Below are 21,376 nucleotides of genomic sequence, written 5' to 3' on the forward strand. Positions count from 1 at the left end.
ATGTTGCTGCCGCAATCTAAAGATGTTGCTTCCTTAAACCAATTTACTACCACCACTAACGTACAAGGACAAGACAAGGGGTTAGTGACTGCACAGTACCTTCCTTCCTTTGCCCAGCTGCAGTCCACTGGCTCTGTGAATTGAGGGCATTTTGGGATGATGTGTACTACTTCTCCACACTAAAAACAATGGGGAATGGGAATGCATTTCTCCTTTGGCTTGCCTGCAGGCTCCATATCACAGTGGAGGGGCTCATGAGGGGGTACACGCCCCATCTGGGTTTGATGAAGGGTCTTTTCTGCACGCTCGGATTGGTAGGCTGCTTGATATGGTTGAAGAGTTTTAACCAGTGTGTCCATATTTTTGTATGTCTGGCAGCACAATGGCTTGGCGTAATAACCGGCCAAGTCATTTACCAACAGGTTGCAGGCAACCTGCATTATGACCCATTTTAAATTGTTCACACCTGGCCGAAGCCAGCACCTGGCCTTGTGCCAGATGTCATAAACTTGGGGGCAGGATGGCCACTCTGGGTTAAAATGCCATTCTTAGTACAGCCTTGCCTGCTGCTTCTAATACCCCTGTTTTTAGGATGTCGTAGTTCGCAGTGGTATCCTCTCCAAAGTCATAATCAACTATGCCATGGTAAAGTAAGGACAGAGACAAAGTGAAAGGTTTGGGGATCTACCCCATATACTTTGAAAATAGTTGGTTTGTAGAGAGGTCTTTACAGTCATGAGTTCCAAACTGAACTGTCATTTGTTACAAAATGGCTGCTATAAATATATGACAAACAGGAAATAATGACAGAGATGGGCATAGTCTTGGAACCTGAAGTGAGGTCACGAGGAGGTGGAATCTGGTGCCAGAGAAGAGGAAGTGGTAGGTGGAGACTTCTGGAGACCAGAAGATGGCTTAGGATGCTGGGTCTTCTGTAGGTCTATGGAGGAAAAGGAAAAAGAGTTAGAGTACAGTACCAACCCCTAGCCCACGTGGAAATGCAAGTATTTGAGCCTATAAGCTATCTCCCATGCGCACGTGTGTGACACAGTCAAACAAGACTTGCATTTTTAGCTTATTTTGAGCACAATAACTTCAATAATAAATTGTATTTTCCCATTCCAATCTCCCATTATTACTTTTGATGAGCCTACGCTAGATCCAAAGTCTTACAAGGCTTGATGGATTCCAACAAGTAATCAATCTGATATTAAACTGTTGTGACAGACAGACTTGGCAGACAGTGAACAGCAGAGTATGCTCATCACTCAAAGTCAGAATCACCCATGGAATTAAAGAACTGGTTTAAATAACAACCAGAATCGGCACCTAATTAAGCAACTGGTTGGAGTGAAATTGGTTGGAGTTTGAGGCCTTGACTTAGTTGGTCTTCTGTTGGCTCACTCGCTTCACATGTCATTTCTGTTTAAGGAAAGAAATGAAGCAACTCAGAGGAACGATGAAGAAATTCAGGGGAACAAATCTTAAAAAACAAGTCCATTAAAATGAAAGGGAAAGGAGTAAATTAGCAGCAAAAACTGGTCACCAATTAAGAAAAGGGTTAGAATGAAAACCTGCAGCTACTGTGGCCCTCCAGGAGTGGAGTTTGAGATCACTGCTTTAAACCCAGAATACACATCAAAAATTAAATTACGTCTCAAATGTAGGATCAAAATCGGATCAGCTGGACAAATTAAGAAGTTTAACTCCTACTCAATCATGTATGACTCAAAATGACCCCATCATCTTCTGTACCTGACAATCATGGACAGGTGGAGTCAAAAGTTTGTTTTTATATCCGCGAAGCATCTGCAGCATCTCTTCCAGATTTTGTAAATGAGATGCTGAAGTACTGTTCATGTTTGGATGGTCTCTGCCTTTTTAATGGTCTTACTGAAAAAAAAATAAAGCATGAAGCAGTTACAATACGTTCAGGATGCTCCTGTCAGAGCCATGACTCAAACTACACTACCTCTCAGTTACCTTGTCTACTACACTGACTTCCCGTCAAAGCTCAGACAGCTTTCAAAACCATATTATTGACATGTGAAGTTGTTTGTTCCAAAACTCCGGAGTACTTGTCTATGCTGCTTACACCAAGTAAGCCTATCATGCAGATGACATTTTTAAATGTTTGTCTATTTACTGTTAAAAAATCCAGTTTTGCCAACGCTCCCTCAGATCTTCGGCTCCTACTCTGTGGAACACTATACCCAGATCTTTTAGTGTCATCATATCCAAATTCAGATCAAGTGTTTGTCTTTTTACCTAGAAGTTCCATGGCACTTACTTCACCATGTGGTTATACAGTACAGTGGATTCAGAATGTCTCCAGATTCCTTCAAATGCTGCACATTTTATTGTGTTGTAGATTTTTATTTTAAATTGATACATTTCTTACAATACAATACAATTTATTTTTGTATAGCCCAAAATCACACAAGAAGTGCTGCAATGGGCTTTAACAGGCCCTGTCTTTTGACAGCCCCCCAGCCTTGACTCTCTAAGAAGACAAGGAAAAATTCCCAAAAAAACCCTAGTAGGGAAAAAATGGAAGAAACCTTGGGAAAGGCAGTTCAAAGTGAGACCCCTTTCCAGGTAGGTTGGGGTTGCATTGGGTGTCAAAGAGAAGGGGGTCAATACATTATAATACACAGAACAGAACACAAGTAATCCTCAATACAGTATAACAGTGAAATAAAAATATTACAAGTACAGAGCATTTCATAAATTTGCCATTTTTGCCCATCAATCTACCATCGATAACCTATAATGACATATTATCAGGATTTGCAAATGTATTAAAAGTCAAACACTGAAATCTCTCCTTCATAGAAGTAGACTCCTCCGACCCTTTGCACTACAAATAGTTTTCAGGTGCGTCCTCTTTGCTTGAACTCTCCCTGAGAACTGGACTGGAGTCTATCTGTGGCAAATCGAATTGCTTGGACATCATTTAAAAAGGCACACACCGGTGTATAGGAGGTCCCACAATTAACACTGGGGGATAAAAAGCGAGCCATGAAGTCCAGGGAACTCTATGGACCTCCGTGATAAAATTGTGATGAGGCATGGAACAGGGCAAGGGTATGAAACCATTTCTTTCATATTTCATATTGCTTTGTGTGTTTTGATGACCAAAGCGGCCTCAATGATTGTAGAATGGAGGAAGTTTGGATTCCCAGACTCTTCATAAACTGAATGTGTTTTAGATGTTCTCTGCTGTGACGGGAGAACCATTCAGATGGACGGGCATCTCATCTGTACTGTTGAGTAAAAGACACATGACATCCTGCTAGGAGTTTGCCATAATGGCACTTAAAGGACTCTGAGGGCATGAGAAAAATACTTCTCTGGTCTAAGGAGAGAAAAATGGAACTCTTTGGGCAGAACTCCAAACACAATGTCTGGCGAAGTTCAGGCACAGCTTATCACCCACCTAATATCATTCCTAAGGTGAAGTATGGTGGTGGCAGCATCATCATCGTGCTGTGAGGGTGCTTCCCTGCAGCAGGTTCAGGGAGACTGGCCAGAATTGAGGGAAGGATGAATGCAGCCAATTACGGAGAGGTCCTTGAAGAAAACTTGCTACTTCAGACTGGGGTGATGGTTCACCTTTCCGCACGATAATGATCAAAATGTACAGGTAAGACAACACAAGAGTGGCTTTGGGCCCAGTCTCTGACTGCTCTTGAGTGGCCCACCCAAAGCCGTGACTTAAAACCATTAGGACATCTGCGGAGAGACCTGGAGATGGCAGTTTACAGACACTTCCAATCCAATCTAACAGACATTGAGAGGATCTGCCAGGAAGAAAGCAATAAACTGCACAAGTCCAGATGTGCAACACTTTGAGAGATTTACCCAATAAGCTGTAATTGCTGTCCAAGGGGCTTCTACAAAGTGCTGAATCAAAGGTCTGAAAACTTATAGAACTGAGAGATTTCAGTTGAGTTTTAAGAAATGTGCAGGCCTTTCTCTTTTGACTTTGTCATTATGGGTTATTGAGTGTTGGTTGATGGACTAAACAACAAATGTATCAATTTAAAACAAAATCTACAACACAAAAGTGTGTGTAGATAGTAATGGGGTCTGAATACTTTCTGAATACACTGTAAGTGTATAATATTTCCCATCCACCAGAAAAATTGCAACTTACACTCTTCTTTTTCTACTTGTTCTGTATAGCTCCTTGATGTTACTTTGCCTATTACTATTTTTATCATTGATCTATGCAGCTCCTATGGAGACATGCTGTGTAAAATATGTCTCGTAAATTTCCAATGCATCTGCCAATGCTGCATGTTTATAAGTGTTATGTGAATTGTTATTCCTAATATTGTAATCTCGCAACGGCCTATGAAGTGCTTTGTGAAGTTCGGTGTGGTTAATGGTTCTAAATAAAATGACAGATTGACTTGATGTACTGACTACTGAGTATAAAGAATACATCCACCATCTAACAACAACAGCAATTTATTTCTTGTATAGCCCAAAATTACACAAGGAATGCTTAAATGGGCTTTAACAGCCCTGAGCCTTGTCATTGTGTCTCATTTAAGAGTTTAGAGACTTTGATTACCAGGAAATGAGCATATAATACTGTAACAAGTACAGTAACTACTGGTTTTAACTTTTATGTCTGTCAGCCAAAAGCAGATTTAATACAGAGTAGCTTGTACAGTGCAAGCGTATCGTCATAGTAAAACAAAAAAAAAAAAAAGCAAAAGAACAAAATTCCAAAGTGAAAGGAAATCTTATTTTACACTACCTTCAAACAGTCAATGTTTATTTTATACAGTGTAGCTAATGGCATCATCCAAAGCAAGTAACACAGCAAATAAAACTAAAATAAATCATAAAAATAAAGTTATGAGTGGAATAAAATTCACGCTAGCACAAGTTAAAACAAGACTGCCGTGTTTATAGGCACCAAGAGAATTCCTGGAAAGATGACATAAAGAATAAAAACAATCCCCCTTAAAATCAAAGAAATAACTTTAAGAAGCTATAGACCCATAAAGAATGTGAGGGGCCATTTCAGACAATAAAAAATCTGACATATTAGTGTCATAGAGTGGGCTTGATTTCAGTCAAGGTTTTGTCTAGAGAATTTTAAACTAACTCTGCAGTTTGGTTTTGGCAAAGTGAGAAAAGTAATCTTTTTTGTTAGTTTATTTTTCGTGGTAGAGGGGTTTAAGTGCTCCTGAAACCTTGGACCTATGTTGTCCAAAGCAGAAACTCTTGGTAGGGCCACCCAAGGCAAATTAATCCCAGGTGAGTCTTCAGACAAAGAGTGATTCACATCCCCTAATAATGCAGCTCTATAAAGATGAAAAGAGTACCCCACCCAGTATGGCGTTACAGGGGCCTGGGAGAAGTCCCTGCAGCTGAGCGCCTGGCAGTCTGGCCTACCATGGGGTCCAGTTGGACTGCATACCAGACACATAAACTGATTCTTGGGACGTGGGATGTCCCCTGGAGACGGAGTTGGTATTTGAGGCAGAGAGATACCAACCAGATATACTGTATATACTCGCAGATAAATTCTCCTGCGGATAAGTCGGGACTTGATTTTACCGTATAATTTCGGGTATTTTATAATGTTGGTCATAGAAGTCGAATGCGGAAAACTCACGCTATTGATCCAAGAGATCATGATATGCTAATGCCCACCTGAAAGAGTAACCATGGAGCACACTGCCTTTTTTTTCTATGTGGGTGCAGCAATGTGCTGTATCAGCGCGTGCTCCTAACCCCTCTCTCAATATATTTTGTCTATGTGACCATGTGGTAATACCCGAACAATCCTGAAGCAATGTTTGCACTGATTTGTGTTTTTTGTATCTCACACCCTTATACCCCATTATCGTAACAGCATCCCTTATCTACAATGGAGTGTTCAAAAATATGAAGCTAGTTTAAAATTAAACGTTGTTGAAGTAGCAAAAGAAATTGGTAACTGCTCTGCTGCTACAAAATTCGATGCGTCTGAGAAACTGATGCGAGATTGGAGGAGGCAAGAAGATGTAAAAAAAAAAATATGTAAGTGTTGCATTTTTGGACAGGCGTATAAGTCGTGGGTCTGATTTTATGATCGATTTTTTTGGGTTTCAAGACCTGACTTATACGTGAGTATATACAGTAGTTGGGGTCATGTCTCACTCACTTGGTTCTGAAACTAAACCCTTCGAAGGAGGATGGATTCTTGTATTCTTCTTTATTCTGCAGTTGTCCAGGGAAAAATACATCATGGGAGTGGGCTTCTTATTGACTTCCTGCCTGGTTGCTTCTATGTTAGAGTTTGTCCTGGAGAATGGGACGGTTGCCTCCTTTTGGCTGAAGGTTGTGGAGGAGAAGACTTTGACTGTCATATGTGCCTATGCACCAAATGTTACTTTGGAGTAACAAGCCTTCTTGGAGTCACTGGAGGGGATACTAGAAAGGGTCCCAGCTGGGGACTCATAGTTCTATTAGGAGACTTCAACGATCACGTGGGTAAAGATGGAGACACTTGGAGAGGAGTAATTGAGAAGAATGACCTCCCTGACCTAAATCTAAGTGGTGTTTTGTTAGTTGTGCTAGGCATGGTTTGTCCACAACAAACACCACGTTCAAACATAAGGTGGCTCATAAATGTACATGGTACCAGAGCACCTTAGGCCAAAGGTCTATGATCTGATTTCATAATCATATCATCATATTTGCAGCCATATGTTCCGGACACTAGAGATGGGCAGAGTTGTTAACTGATCGCCCCCTGATGGTGAGTTGGGTCAGATGGTGGGGGAGGTGCCTGGACAGACCTGGAAAGCCCAAGAGAGTAGTGAGGGTGTTCTGAAAATGTCTGAGGGAGGCCCCTGTCCAGAAGATTTTCAACTCCTACCTCTGAAAGAGCTTTTCCTGCATCCCAGGGGAGGCAGAGGACATAGAGTCCAAATGGGTCTTGTTCAAAGCTGCCATTGTGGAAGTGGCTACAAAGAGATGTGGCCTGAAGGCCATAGGTGTCTCTCGAGGTGGCAACCCAATAACCCAACGGTGGACAACAAAGGTGAGGGATGCTATCAGGTTGAATAAGGAGGCCTTCTGTGTATGGTTAGCACGGGAGACTGCCGAAGCAGCAGAGAGGTAAAAATAGGATAAAAGGGCTGCAGCCTTGGTGGTCAGAGAAGCAAAAATGAGTTCAGAGAAACCATGGAAAGTGAATATCAACTGGGCTCAAAGAGGTTATGGCAAACCATCAGGCAACTCAGAAAGGGAAGGTAGGGATTCACCCAGGCTGTTCTCAGCAAGGGTGGAGAAGTGCTGACCCGGACTGAGGATGATGTCTGGTGGTGGAAGGAACACTTTGAGGAGCTCCTGAACCTAATGGACATGCCCACTGCGGAGGAGGCAGGCCCAGAAGCTGATGGGGGATCATTGCCCATTTCCTTGTTAGAAGTCACAAGGCAAGGCCCCGGGGTTGGATGAGATCTGCCCAGAAGTACTGAAGGCTCTAGACACTGTTGGGCTGTTATGGGTGACATGCCTGTTCAGTGTTGTGTGGTCATTGGGAGTTATGCCTTTAGAGTGGCAGCCCGGGGTGGTGGTGCCCATTTTTAAAGAGGAGGTCAGGAGGGTGTGCTTCAGCTATCGAGGGATCACACTCCTCAGAATTCCTGGGAAAGCTTATGCAAGGGTACTAGAAAGAAGTCTCCACCCAGTCATGGAACCTCAGATCCAGGAGAAGCAATGAGGATTCTGTCCAGGTTGTGGAATGGCGAACCAGCTCTTTACCCTCATGAGGATTCTGGATGTGGCATTAGAGTAAACCCAATATGTCTATATGTGTTTTGTGGAGTTGCAGAAGGTGCAGAACTGTGTTCCTCAAAGGATGCTGTGTTGAGGTGCTGGGAGAGTATTGGGTTCCAGAGCCCCTTAAAAGGGCAGTTTGGCCCCTGCATAATCACAGTGAGAGCTGTGTGGACATACTTGGAAAAATATCTCCACCCTTTCCAGTGGGTGTGGGATTCCATCAGGGGTGTGCCTTGTCTCCTATCCTGTTTGGGGTTTTCATGCTGATCTTTGCTCGATCAGCTGCTGGCTTGCTGCTGCTGCCGTGCCATTTTGCATGGTGCACTTCTTTGTCCATATATTCAATCTCTTTTCGCTTTTACCTTTTCATCAGTATTGCATTGAATTTTGATTCCGTGTTTGGAATTACATCGTGAAAACGCAACACATAACTGCCTTGAGTGAATATAATTTCTTTCTCTCTACAATAAATGTGTCTGACATAACCACGCAGGACTTTTCCAAATCTCTTTCCATAAGCTCTTGTCTCGCAGGGTTTCCAGCCCCGGGCTTGGCATGAAGACTCATCTCACAGGACGTGAAAGTGTCTCTGAAACAATCATGTCTCGTCTCCTTCCAAGATTTGTTTTTATAATAGAGAGATGTAGTGTATATTTATAGTACAGGTTGAGCATCCCTAATCTGAAATGCCAGGGACAAGAAATAGTTTGGATATTTTCAGTTTTGGAATATTTGCATATACAGTACAGGCCAAAAGCTTGAACACACCTCCTCATTCAATGTGTTTCCTTTATTTTCATGACTGAAGGCATCAAAACTATGAATGAACACATGTGGAGTTATGTACTTAACAAAAAAGGTGAAATAACTGAAAACATGTTTTATATTCTAGTTTCTTCAAAATAGCCACCCTTTGCTCTGATTACTGCTTTGCACACTCTTGGCATTCTCTCAATGAGCTTCAACAGGTAGTCACCTGAAATGGTTTTCACTTCACAGGTGTGCCTTATCAGGGTTATTTAGTGGAATTTCTTGCTTTATCAATGGGGTTGGGACCAGCAGTTGTGTTGTGCAGAAGTCAGGTTAGTTGGACGATCATTTATTTTTCAACAGGACAATGACCCCAAACACACCTCCAGGCTGTCTGAGGGCTATTTGACCAAGGAGAGTGATGGAGTGCTGTAAATGGTCATGAAACTAAAGAAAACACATTGAATGAGGAGGTGTGTCCAAACTTTTGGCCTGTACTGTACATAATGAGATGTCTTGGGGATTTGACCCAAGTCTAAACAGAAAATTTATTTTTGTTTCACATACACCCGTCACACACATGCGCTTGGGAGACAACTTGAGGGCTTTTCTAATAGTAATTTCACCTAGAGTTGGTGTTGTTGCCTAATGCTTCTTTCCCACTTTACCTTGCAGATCAGATGACCTGCAGCAACAGTGACATCACTTCTGGGCCATAGTCCCCCTGGACCTGCCCTTTCCGGTGTGGTTTTCTCTTTTATTGTTCCACCATCGCCCTGATTCAGTCTAACAAATAACTTGCGTCAGATAAGCTGTTGCGCTTATTTTTGTAATTTTCTTATTTGTTTTGTCAAAATATATGGGGTTTTCCTTCAATGTGCCCCAACTCTTTATCTCTCTCCTGTGCTTTATGTTACAACACCTTATACATATAGCCTGTAGGTAACTTTAAACAATATTTTTAATCATTTTATGCATGAAACAAAGTGTGCACGGTAGCATCAGCAGAATACCTGCATCTGCTGTTGCGACACCAATGATTCTGTGTTTTGATAAAATGGTTACTGAACACAGAGAATAAGCAACAAACACATTCTGTAATGCAGGTAGGTCTGGCGATGACAATGGTTGATAACAGACTGGCACCAACACAGCATTAGAGCCTATGTTCTCTCATTTTAAACTGGCGCACTGCTGCTATCACACCACTCGCTCCTCCTTCTAAGAAGCTGTTTAGAAGTGCCACGCAGCCGTTACCACACGTTTCATCCTTTGGTAATGCACCCACTCATCGTGTTGGTCATGTGTTGGTGCTTCATGCTTCTGGAAACTCAAAGGGGCATAGAAGAAGTCAATCATAAACTGTAAGTATAAGCCTATGTGTTATTCACATCTGGTCATCAGTAATAAAAAAAAATTAAAAGGCACAGTGCTCAGAGCTCCACATGGGCAAGTGAGGACTGGGGAGGAATTGTCCGCAGGTGGCATCATGTCTACGCTCAAAAAGTTTGGGATTTTGTAATTTCGGATTAGGGATGCTCAATCGGTATCAAGCACAAAATAGGAAAAACCCTAATTGGTATGTGCAAGAATATTCCCTGCAATGGTTTGTGGGTGTGTTTAGGAATGGTCCCTGCTCAGTGACACTGGGATAAGCTTTGATACCTTTCTGCCCTCCGTCCATAGTATTAAACTGGAATGAGGTGGTTTTAAACTGGAAACTATTTAAGTCTATGAATGCTATTAATTTTTTCATCCGTACAGCACAAAAATGTAAAAAAGATATAAAAACCAATAAAATAAACATATGCAAAAACAACAGTTTTCTTTAACATAAAGCATATAAAATATGAACAGAGTTTAGGGTCCTTTTTGAAGGAAACACATTTAAAAAATGATGGCATGTATTATACTTAAATCTAATTCTGGATCATAGGAATACCAAGGCCTATCCGAGCATGTGGGGAAACATCTATGAACACAAACCAGTGTCTCACAGGACCCACTCATTCAGACACACGGAGAGGGCACATCTTTGGCATGTGGGAGGAATACAGGAGGGCCTGGAGGGGGCCCATGTAGATCTTGGGAAAATGTGGAAGCTTGACAAGCAGCAGCGCTAACCACTGTGCCACCATGCCACTGTAATATACTTCAGTAAGCCTATATAGCCATACAGTGGATTTAATCTGAATTTATAAAGACAAAGCCTTGCAATTAGTCTGACTAAAATGAGCAGTAACTGTATAAAACAAATAAACTTCTGACAACAAACTTTAGTAGTACATAACTGTTTCCTATTCTCAGTCAGCTGAGCAGACTCTATTGACTATTCATTTACTGGAAACTTGTCCTGCTGTTGAATCAAGAGCTTCAAATGCTGAATAAGCAGGCCAAATAGACTTTTGTTTAAACACATTTTATAATAAGAGCCAACTTTCTCCTTTTAACAGTACCCACTTTTTCTGTATTTTATCTGCACTAAACCTTTAAGATATGGAAGAAGATGATCCACTGTGGCAATCCCTAATGGGAGCACTGCACTAAACCTTTAACGTTTTCAATGATTTTAGCTTCAATATGCTTTTTCAAAACCTGCCCTCAATCTAAATACTTTTTGAAATGCAGGCTAATTTTCAATTTACATTTCACATTTCTTCCATGATTGTCTGTCTGTCTAGTTCTCACCCTCACAAAACAGGTGGTAGTAGTAGTAGCTGCAGTATTAATACTGTCTACAGAGTACAATCATATTCTTACTTGCATGTCCAGTGAACAAGCAGCACATCGCCACTCCCCGGCACCATAATGATAAATGAGAATGTCTTAAATTGCAGAACTTCATTTTAATGAATAGAAAGCAGCTTACCCGACGTATTCCTTAATCCTGTTTCTATGCTTCCGTGACCTGAAACCTTGCAGAAAAAACAACTGACTCTGTTTACTGGCAGATGAAGCAACATTTATCAGTCAGACTTGTAGGAGATTACTGACTTTATTCCAGGATGTCTTCCAGATTGATTGTTTGAAGAGGGGGGCATTACCTTCTGTACCTCTGCATAAATCCTCAATACGAAGTTGCCAGGAAGCCCACTTTCTCCATCTGGAAGGCAAGTACGAAAAACTGGTGGATAGTAAATGTACGTTAATGATATTAGCATGATTTCTAAAATATCTTTCTGCAATTATGTCTTAGTGCCTTTACAAAAGCTTACTTTTTAAACAGATACATTTCACCCCAACTCTTAATCCACCAACAATACAAAAACACCTCCAGTTTACATTATTTTGATTTTTCATTTAGAAACACATACATAAGACACTTCACGCTGCAATTTTTCTTAAAACAATTGACCTAAAGAACAGTACTAGCAATGGAGAAGAAACAGCAATGAGTTTCTTACTTAATCTCCTGCGAAACCTGTTAAGACTCATTTTGGAAAATAAGTAGAAACAAATTCAATGAAGAGGTCTCAAAATGAAGAAGTCTATAATTTTTTTACATTTCTTTAGATAAGGAGTAAGGAAAAGCAACAAGAGTCAAAGCAAGAATTCCTGGCTCTTGATTTCCTTTTACATAGTTGTCTATTAGAAACTATAAGTCTGCAAAGAAACTAGCATCACAGCAGGAAAACTCAAGGAGCCCACAGTAAACATTGGGGCATCTGCCTGGCAACTCTGTTTAATGAAAGGAAAAGATACAGTATTGTGGCTTGCCAGAGTAAAAAGAAAGGTTGGCCAATCCAGCCTTTCTAACAAAAGAACTGCCACAGTTGCTTTTATTCTACAAAACAAGTAAATGGGTAGGCTTGAGGTAACTCTAGAGCTCCTCCCATTTCATGATTAAGATCCAAATGAGATGCGGCATTTTGGGTGTGCCTCTTTTTATTATGTCCCTGGTGGAAGGGGTGGAGTTCTCTCCGAGGGCGGGGTCAGGCGTTGTTGTTGTTCTTGATGGAAGAGAGAAAAGGGTAAGCGACAGCTCCTTCTCTTGGTTTGGGGTGGAAAGCAATGAAGGTGACCCCTAAGTGCACATACATGACAGTAGGGCACGACAAGTTCATGGTGGTACACATTTGTGAAGATACATTTGTGGTATGAAAGGTGCAAATGCTTATAAACAGAACACTAAAGTAAACTTTTGAAAATTGTTTAGGCAAGACATCATGCCTGAAGAAGGGGCCTGAGTTGCCTCGAAAGCTTGCATATTGTAATCTTTTTAGTTAGCCAATAAGAGGTGTCATTTTGCTTGGCTTTTTTCTACATTCATAATGGCTAACACGGTACAACACCCTACTACTACAGAAAATTGTTTAGAATATTACTAGTAAATTTCAGAGACCTGTTTTAATGACACAGATTTAGAATTTTCCTACAAACAGATGGGTGGCAAAGAGGTAACCATAACAAAATGCCTCCTTTACAATCACCTGGCAAAGGAAAGAAAAGGAGCTAAATGAATGGAATAACAGGTACAGTACTTGTCGCTTTCGGGATTAAGGAAAAAATGATTTGCCAATACACATGAATAGCACAGACTAATGATAATAAGTCCTGGCATCCTGTACAAAGCGTTATTATGTAAAAACTTGTTTTATAAGAACAACTTTTAAGGTATACATTTCATCCATCCATTATCCAACCTGCTATATCCTAATCCATATTTAAAACAGTTGTCTTTAATCAGGCTGTAGTTCTGTTTCTCCGCTTGAAATGGCTTAATAGTGGACAAGAGACAAATCATCATGCAATGTCACCAGCAATTGAAGTTAATTCCAGATAAAGCATGACCTCATTTCATCAATTGCTGTACACTTTTCATCTCATGCTCTAATGTTAATTAGCCCATTCGAGTATAATGTTATGTCTAAAGATTAGCTGACTTTCCACCAAGTTTCCACTGGTATACTCTCTCTTACGGCCTGGCATATTCACAGTCTGACTGATTTTTTCAGCAAACTAACGTTTTTGTGTTTTGTGGCATTTATCAGACACTATACATCTGGAATTTATTACTTCTTGTATCCTGTTCTTTTTCAAGTCTGAGGAATGCTTTGAGTCAGGCAGTAATCAACATGTTGCAAAGAACGTATCATATCTAACACTTTCCATCCATCATTACATTTCCTTATCAACTTTATGACAGTCATTGTCTTACACATTAAAGAGTTCCATGCCTTTGTCAACAGTAATGTTCAGATAAGACTGACAAACAAAAGGAGGGGTAGTTGGAGAGCTCTTTAATGTCATCATATTATGTTTTTCTTGCTAATGTCTGTTAAGGCACGTAAATTGAATTTTTAAACAAGAACCTTTCCTTAAAGACAAGATCTGGAGCTGAAACATAAAAGAACCTCATTCAAGTCTTCACTCAACATTTTTGGACAATCTACATATGAGACAAACAAAAGGGTTTAATGCACTCCTCTCGGTTTTAAAACTTGTAACGTTAAATATTATCAATCATCAGAGCAGCAGGGTTACTACTTGTACGGGAGGAAGGAAGAGGAATAAAAAGATGGAAATAAATATGTCTATCTAATTACACTTACGTGCCCATTAATATGGCATTTAATACAACTCAGAATTTCATTCATAAATTTGCCATTCATCATAATCTTTTGGCCGAAGTAAAAGTAGCTGCTGTTGCATTCTAGTGTGTGATATCATTAATGGCAAGAGTGTTGAACTGCTGTCCAACATTACTTTTATTTTCTTTAGATTCATTTGCAATTCTGTTGTTTTTTAAATCTGATATTTTTCATTGAAATTCTTCTGAATTGCAGGAGAGATGGCCAATATTGTCAGAAAAGCATAAACGGTGAAGGTATTCACCGATTCATCTCTATTCTAACTTTTGACCAATCCAGTCAGTTGAATACTTCTTTCTGACTTTCTGAGAACAGCTTTGGCGAAACTGTGTTTTGATGGTGATGTCTACTATTATTGGTGTGGATTACCTCGCTTGAGGACATACCTCTGTAAGCAGGCTTGTGCACGCTGTTTAAGCTTTGAGCTGCTGTGGAGTTTGCAAAGTAGTGAGAAAAGAACTATACAAATGTAAAGAATTATTATTATTATTACTTCGATCAGGTCAACCCATGGCATACAGATTGCAGCACATTAAGCTTGATCTAGAATCTACCAGCATACACAAGACTAGAGTAGTGGTTGAAGGGATTGATCTTTCATGAATTGTTGCCTAATTGTGGCAAGATGGTATATGCATGACATAGAAACTTTGAGCTATGCTGTTGGGAGTAAAAAACCCACCAGGGTTATTCAGTAGACTCATCACACTAAATCTATCAACATGTACCAGACCAGTATGGTAGATTAGGGTCCACAACTTTCAATAAACTCCAACTACAAACATGTATAGCATACATTATTCCAGTGGCACTTTGAAGTCTATAAACATCAATGGCATATTTTAATCTGAAATCCTGGATTATTCATAACTAGTTCTTAATTTTCTAAGGCAAATGCACTAGTTTGTAATTTTCTAAAAGAAACAAAATGCATATATTCTTACTAGTACAGACAGACATGCATGGTCTAACCTGGGCTATAGAGCAGGGCCCTATCATAAATTAAAAGTTATAAATAAATATTTGTTCTTTGTTTTTCAAACATGTCCATCGCTGGCAACACTCACATTCACTCCTGAGTTTACTGCTTTTCAGCTAGTGACACAAGATGGCTTTTTGAACATTTCCAGTTGGAGGATGAGCTGAATATTGACTGTTGGATTCTACATTGGCCCTAGTGTGTGCTTGGTGTGTGGGTGTGTTTGTGTGTGTCCTGCGGTGGGTTGGCACCCTGCCCTGGATTGGTTCCTGCCTTGTGCCCTGTGTTGGCTGGGATTGGCTCCAGCAGACCCCCGTGACCCTGTATTTGGATTCAGCGGGTTAGAAAATGGATGGATGGATTGTAAACTCCATAAAGAAGAAAGTGATTTATCATGTGATGATAAGGACAGTTATTCAGAAGCAGACAATGACATTGTGACGGATACCAGTTCTTGATATAGTGAACCAACCCTATGAAGGTGATTATTTGGCTCTTCACTAAGGCACCAGTTTCTGAATGAGCGTGACATGACAAAGATTGTTGGGTAACTTTCAAAGCTGCCCATTCACTGGATCAGCAGGAAACAAGGCAGATGTTTCACATACAGATGAGTCCTTACAGGATTTCAGTCTGTTCGTATGTGATGACCTGTTAGAATTAACTACTGGGACTGAGCCCAACAGACACAGAGAGAAGCTAACCCAACCCAATTCCAGAATGCACATATGGTCTGATGTCAGTTATAATAGGCTGCTGCATTTTGTATACTTATTAAATATCAGGGTGTAATTAAAAATCCTGCAATTGAAATGTGCTATTGAACAAAACCTTTACGGGAGATGCCTTATGAACAGCAGATCACAAATGAAAAATGATTCAGCTTATTCCTCACATTTTAGTATTTTATTGACTTACCTGTCACATTGCACAGTAGTGAGAAAATAAAATTGTTTTTTGACACACTGATACCTAGATTCACTAGAGCACGGGTGTCAAACTCCAGTCCTGGAGTGCCACTATGGCTGCAGGTTTTCATTCTAAACATCTTCTTAAATAGTGGACAGTTTTTGCTGCTAATTAACTTCTTTTGCCTTAGTTTTAACTAACTTGACTCAGGCCTCTTAGTTTTCTTTTTCCTTAATTAGCATCCAAACAATAATGAGACATAAAAAAGCTGCCACATGACCAGCTCCCCTGTGCCCATCACACAACAGCTGAAAAATAAAGAAAGGTGAAGGTCTCGGTAAGGTTGATTTCTCAGGTCACCAAAACATCTTGATGGTGTTCTTAGAAAAAACAGAAAAATCAACAGTTTGGGAAATGTCTGATGTGGCAGAATGAGAGCAGCAACAAGCCATTGAATTAAATAATGAGTGTAATAAACAGTAAGAATCAGCTTCTCATTAAGAAATCGGTTGGAGTGAAATTGGTTGGAGTTTGAAATCCCAATTTAGCTGGTCATCTGTTGGCTCGTTTCACGTCTTATTTCTGTTTGGCTGCCATTTAATCCTTAAAAACGAGGCTATTAAAATGAAGAGAAAAGAAAATAATTAGCAGGGAAAACTGGTAACTGATTAGGAAAAGGGTTAGAATGAAAACCTGCAGCCACTGTGGCCCTCCAGGACACCCCTGTACTAAAGTGTATATATCTGAAAAGAATGTTGTTTTGACGATGATGTGAAACAAGCCCTGCTCAATTACTGAGTTAGCAGTATCTCCACTGAACGGCATGTAAACTTTATTGGTAGCATGACAGAAGTGCCCCGAATCTGCAAACTCATTAACAACTACGCCTGCTGCTAATGTGCTTTTGTTTTTCTTTTCTTTTTTTATTTCTTTTATTTTTTTCTTAGTTTTAACTTCACAGCTTAATGCACTTAATATAAAATTTTGTTGGAGCCAGAATAAGGTTTGGAAATACTTTTCCATTCTCCATCTCTCTCATAATAATGCTAATAATATAGCACCTTTCCCATGCTCAAGGCGCTTATTCACTCTCGCTCTTTCTCTCTCAAAACAAACATTTGAAGGATCATACTCTCATTTGTTTTTAAAATTTAACATGGTTAGATTCTCCCTCTCTGCTGATGGATCACTTGCTGTTCTTGTGCTGTGTGTTGACGGTTATAAAGTATACAGTACATTTAAGTACTGACATTGCTTATTCTGCCTGTCTCTGTCTCTCTCTCTCTCTCTATGTTGCTTATCATTCTAGACAATGTTTCTGTGTTTTTGTGGCCATCCATATGCCTAGTGCACTCTGTACTTTCACTGTATACTCAAAAACTACTTACTGTTTTTGTGTAGCGGCTGTTCAATTCTTGGTTACTCCTATGCCTTGACATTACATACTAGTTTTTCCGTAGCTACCTCAGTACAATCAGGTGAGGCCTGAACAATTATTCAAGCCTAGGCTGGGATTCCTAACTAGTAACCACCACCCCTCTTAAAAGGAGCCTAAGCAAGTACAATAAAAAAAAATACTTAGACTAATGAGATACAATTCAAATACAATATCCACATGGGAAGTGCTTTCAGTGGAAATCGTTTTCAAGAGGGATATAAAATGTTTAAAAACACCTGTATAAAACAGTCTACAAATGGAGAAATTTATGACCTCCCTGGCAATACCTACATTTAAACACCACTCAACGTTTTTGGAGTTCTTGAACCAGGATGACTTTGACTGAACTGAGCTGATTGGGTTTAGACTTGCATATCAGGATGCCATAGAAGAGACACAAATTATATTTAGGACCACCAGGTTTGACACATTCCCAATATTTTCTGCAGGTATATCAAAATCAGAGTGGGGTCAAAGGATGAGCACCTCCAGAAGAATAATATTTCCATCCATTTTCCAACCCGCTGAATCCAAGCACAGGGTCACGGGGGTCTGCTCCCAGCCAACACAGTAACCAATCCTGGGCAGGGTGCCAACCCACCGCAGGACACACACAAACACACCAGGGCCAATTTAGAATCGCCAGTCCACCCAACCTGCATGTCTTTGGACTGTGGGAGGAAACCCACACAGACAACATGCAAACTCCATGCAGGGAGGACCCGGGAAGCAAACCCAGGTCCCCTTACTGCAAGGCAGCAGCACTACCACTGCGCCACCATGCTGCCCAGAATGTTTCCTTTCTGTAAACAAAGTCCCATGAATAGACCCCAAGTTCATTTCCATCTATCCATTTTGTAAGCCATGTATCTAGTTCAGAATGTCAGGGTACCAATCGCTATCCCAGCAGCACTAGATGACACAGGAAAGACGACCCTGGAAGAGACAACGGTCTATCCAAAGGCACTCTAATTCATATAGAAAACGCGAGTGTCTTATGGTGTTTTGGGGTTACGATTTCAAACTTATGGAAGGGGACTGTTTGCAAGCCCTTACAGTGGTTTCACACAGTATTTAAACCCCTTCACTTTCTGCACACCTCATTGTGTTGCAGATTTAATTTTAAATGATAAATTTGCCATTTTTGCTTATCAATCTATATTCAATACTGCATGACAAAGTGAAAATATATTTTCATAATTTTCACAAATTTATTAAAATTCAAAACTCAAATCTCTCATTCATTGTAGCATACCTTTAATTCAATACTTTGTAAAAGCCCCTTTGGCAGCAATTATTAGCTTAAAATCTTCTTGGGCGGGTCTCTACAAGCTTTGCACACCTGGATTTGGGCAGTTTATCCCATTGTTCCAGGCTGATGCTCTCAGGCTTCATTAGATTGGATGAGAAGCATCTGTAAACCGCCATCTTTAGGTATCTCCAAGTAAGTTCCTTGGGGTGTAATCTGGGCTTTGGCTGGGCCACTCAAGGGCAGTGAGAGATTTGTCCCAAAGCCACTCCAGCATTATCTTGACTGTATGTTTCTGGTTATGTTCTTGCTGAAAGGTGAACCGTGGCCCTAGTCTGAGGTTGTGTGCACTCTGGGCAGAGTTTTCTTTGCGTCATTAATCCTTCCCTCAACTTTATCCATTCTCACGGTCGAGCCACTGAGGAACACCCCCATAGCAGGGTTCAGCCACCACCATGGTTCACTGCAAGGATGGTATTAGGCAGATCATGAGCAATGCCTAGTCTTCACCAGGCACAGTGCTTAGAGTTCTGCCCAAAGAGTTGCATTTTTGTCTCATCAGACCAGAGCATCTTTGCCTCATGCTCTCAGAGTCCAAGTGGACTGTCATATGACTTTTCCTCAAACGTGGCTGCATCTAACCTCTCTACCATAAATGCCTGACCGAAGAAGTGCTACTGAGATGGTCGTCCTTTTGACTAGTATTCCCATCCCAGCAGAGGACTTCTGAAACTCATTGAGTTCTTTGTCACCTCCCTGACCAAGGCCCTTCTTATACGGTTACTCAATTTGACAGGACAGCCGACTCTCAGAAGAGTCCTGGTGGTTCCAAACTTCTTCCACGTCACAATGATTGAGGCCACTGTGCTCCTGGGAACACTCAAAAGCTTTAGCCTTGCACTGATGTGTGTCTCACCACAGAGATCTGCAGAGTTCAATGGACTTTGTGGTTTGATTTACAGTATGTCCTGATATGCAGTGTGAATTGTGGGGCCTCATACACAGCTGTGTGCCTCTCTAAACCATGTGTGGTCAGTGGAATTTGTCACAGGTGGACTCCAATCAAATTCTAGACACACAATTAAAGGAAACAGGATGTGCCAGACCACAAATTGGAGTGCCACAGCAAACGGTCTGAATACTTATACGTGGGGGATTTAAAATGGGATTTGTTAGAAAATGGAACAAACCTTAACAAAACATTATATTCATTTCTCAATGTAGTCTCCACCCTTCTCAATGCACTTGTGCCACCTGGCTGAAAGTCAGGGACTTCTTAATACACGGGCACGCTGGGCAGTTGAGCATAGGGGCCCCATACTAATCTATGTATGTTGTGACTTGCTGAGTGGTTGTGTAGGTAGGGGCCCCAGTGCACTGCCTTGCCCGGGGGTCTAGAATGCTGTTAAGATGGCCCTGCTGGAGGTGCCTGGATTCCAGCAGAATAAAAGGTTTTGTCTTGTCCTTGTAGCCACCCGTGCACCACTTTCTTCATGTCGTCAGCTGTCATGAATCGACGACCACCCAGATAATTTTTTTAGCGGTCTAAAAAACGTGAAAAATCACACGGTGCCAAATCTGGCAAAGAAGGAGGATGTGACAATACCTCAGCCTTCAGTTTCTCCAGCCAAGCCTTGGTGTTCTTAGCAGTATGTGGGCCGGCATTTTTTTTGCAGAAAAACGACACCTTGAGGCAGCAGTCCCTGCTTCTTGGATCGAATATCAGGCTTCACATTGATCTCCAGCAAGTCACAGTAACTTGCACTAGTGACTGGAGTACCCCTTGGCATGTAGTGGACCCAAGGACAAGACACAAACTTTAATTCTGTTGGAGTCCAGGCACTTTTAGGGAGGAGTGGTGGCTCTGAGGTTAAGGTTCTGCGCTGATATTCCGAAGGTTGTCGGTTCGAATCCCCTTCACTGCCAAAAGAGATCCTAATCTGCTGGGCCCTTGAGCAAGACCCTTCAAGTGCTCTAGGTGGCGCTGTACAATGGGGTATGCGAAAACTAACAAATTCCTAATACAAGAAATTGTATAAGGTGAAATAAAGAACAAAAACAAACTTCCAAGCAGGTGGCGCAAGTGCATTGAGAAGGGTGGAGACTATTTGAGAAATGACAAGATCAGTTTTGTTAAGGTTCCGTCCATTTTTCTAATAAATCCCTACTTTACCTTGACTTCCCCCCACGTATAAGTGAGGGATGTCTGTTTTGATTTTAGTAAGTATGCAAACCTTTCTAAAACACCGTTTTTACTTTATTACTTATTGGGTGTACACTGATGGGCAAAAAAATAGCTAATGTATCCATTTAAAATGAAATCTGTAACACAAAGCGTGCAGGAAGGGAAGGAATCTGAATACTTTCTGAGACCACTTTATGGCATTATAGCCGTAACACGCCTAATAACGTCATTGAGCCTCCCAATCTTACGAACTCGTACACACTAATCCATGGCATGTCCTCCTGATATCTGATGGAACAGCACGAGAGCGTAGCAGACAGAACTAAACGAGATGTAGATACGAGTGTCACATTTGCGAACGACCTTACCCGCAGATCCATGTGTAATCAGTCACTCGCACGACCGCGACGCCGCGCCCTCGTTGCGCCCCCCAGCGCAGATGGACAGGTAGCGGGAACCGAAAGCCTTGTCTCGCTCTCAG

General features: G+C 41.1%; 1 long non-coding RNA gene across 1 annotated transcript; it reads right to left on the reverse strand.

The window, feature by feature from the left end:
- Positions 1-686: 686 nt before the first annotated feature.
- LOC120525564 lies at positions 687-21,376 on the reverse strand. The gene is made up of 3 exons (XR_005632971.1): positions 21,264-21,376; positions 11,414-11,647; positions 687-940 (listed from the first exon to the last, which is right to left on the reverse strand). It is a non-coding gene; the product is annotated as an uncharacterized LOC120525564 (long non-coding RNA).

Source organism: Polypterus senegalus, chromosome 3 (genome assembly GCF_016835505.1).
Source record: "Polypterus senegalus isolate Bchr_013 chromosome 3, ASM1683550v1, whole genome shotgun sequence".
NCBI lineage: Eukaryota > Metazoa > Chordata > Cladistia > Polypteriformes > Polypteridae > Polypterus > Polypterus senegalus.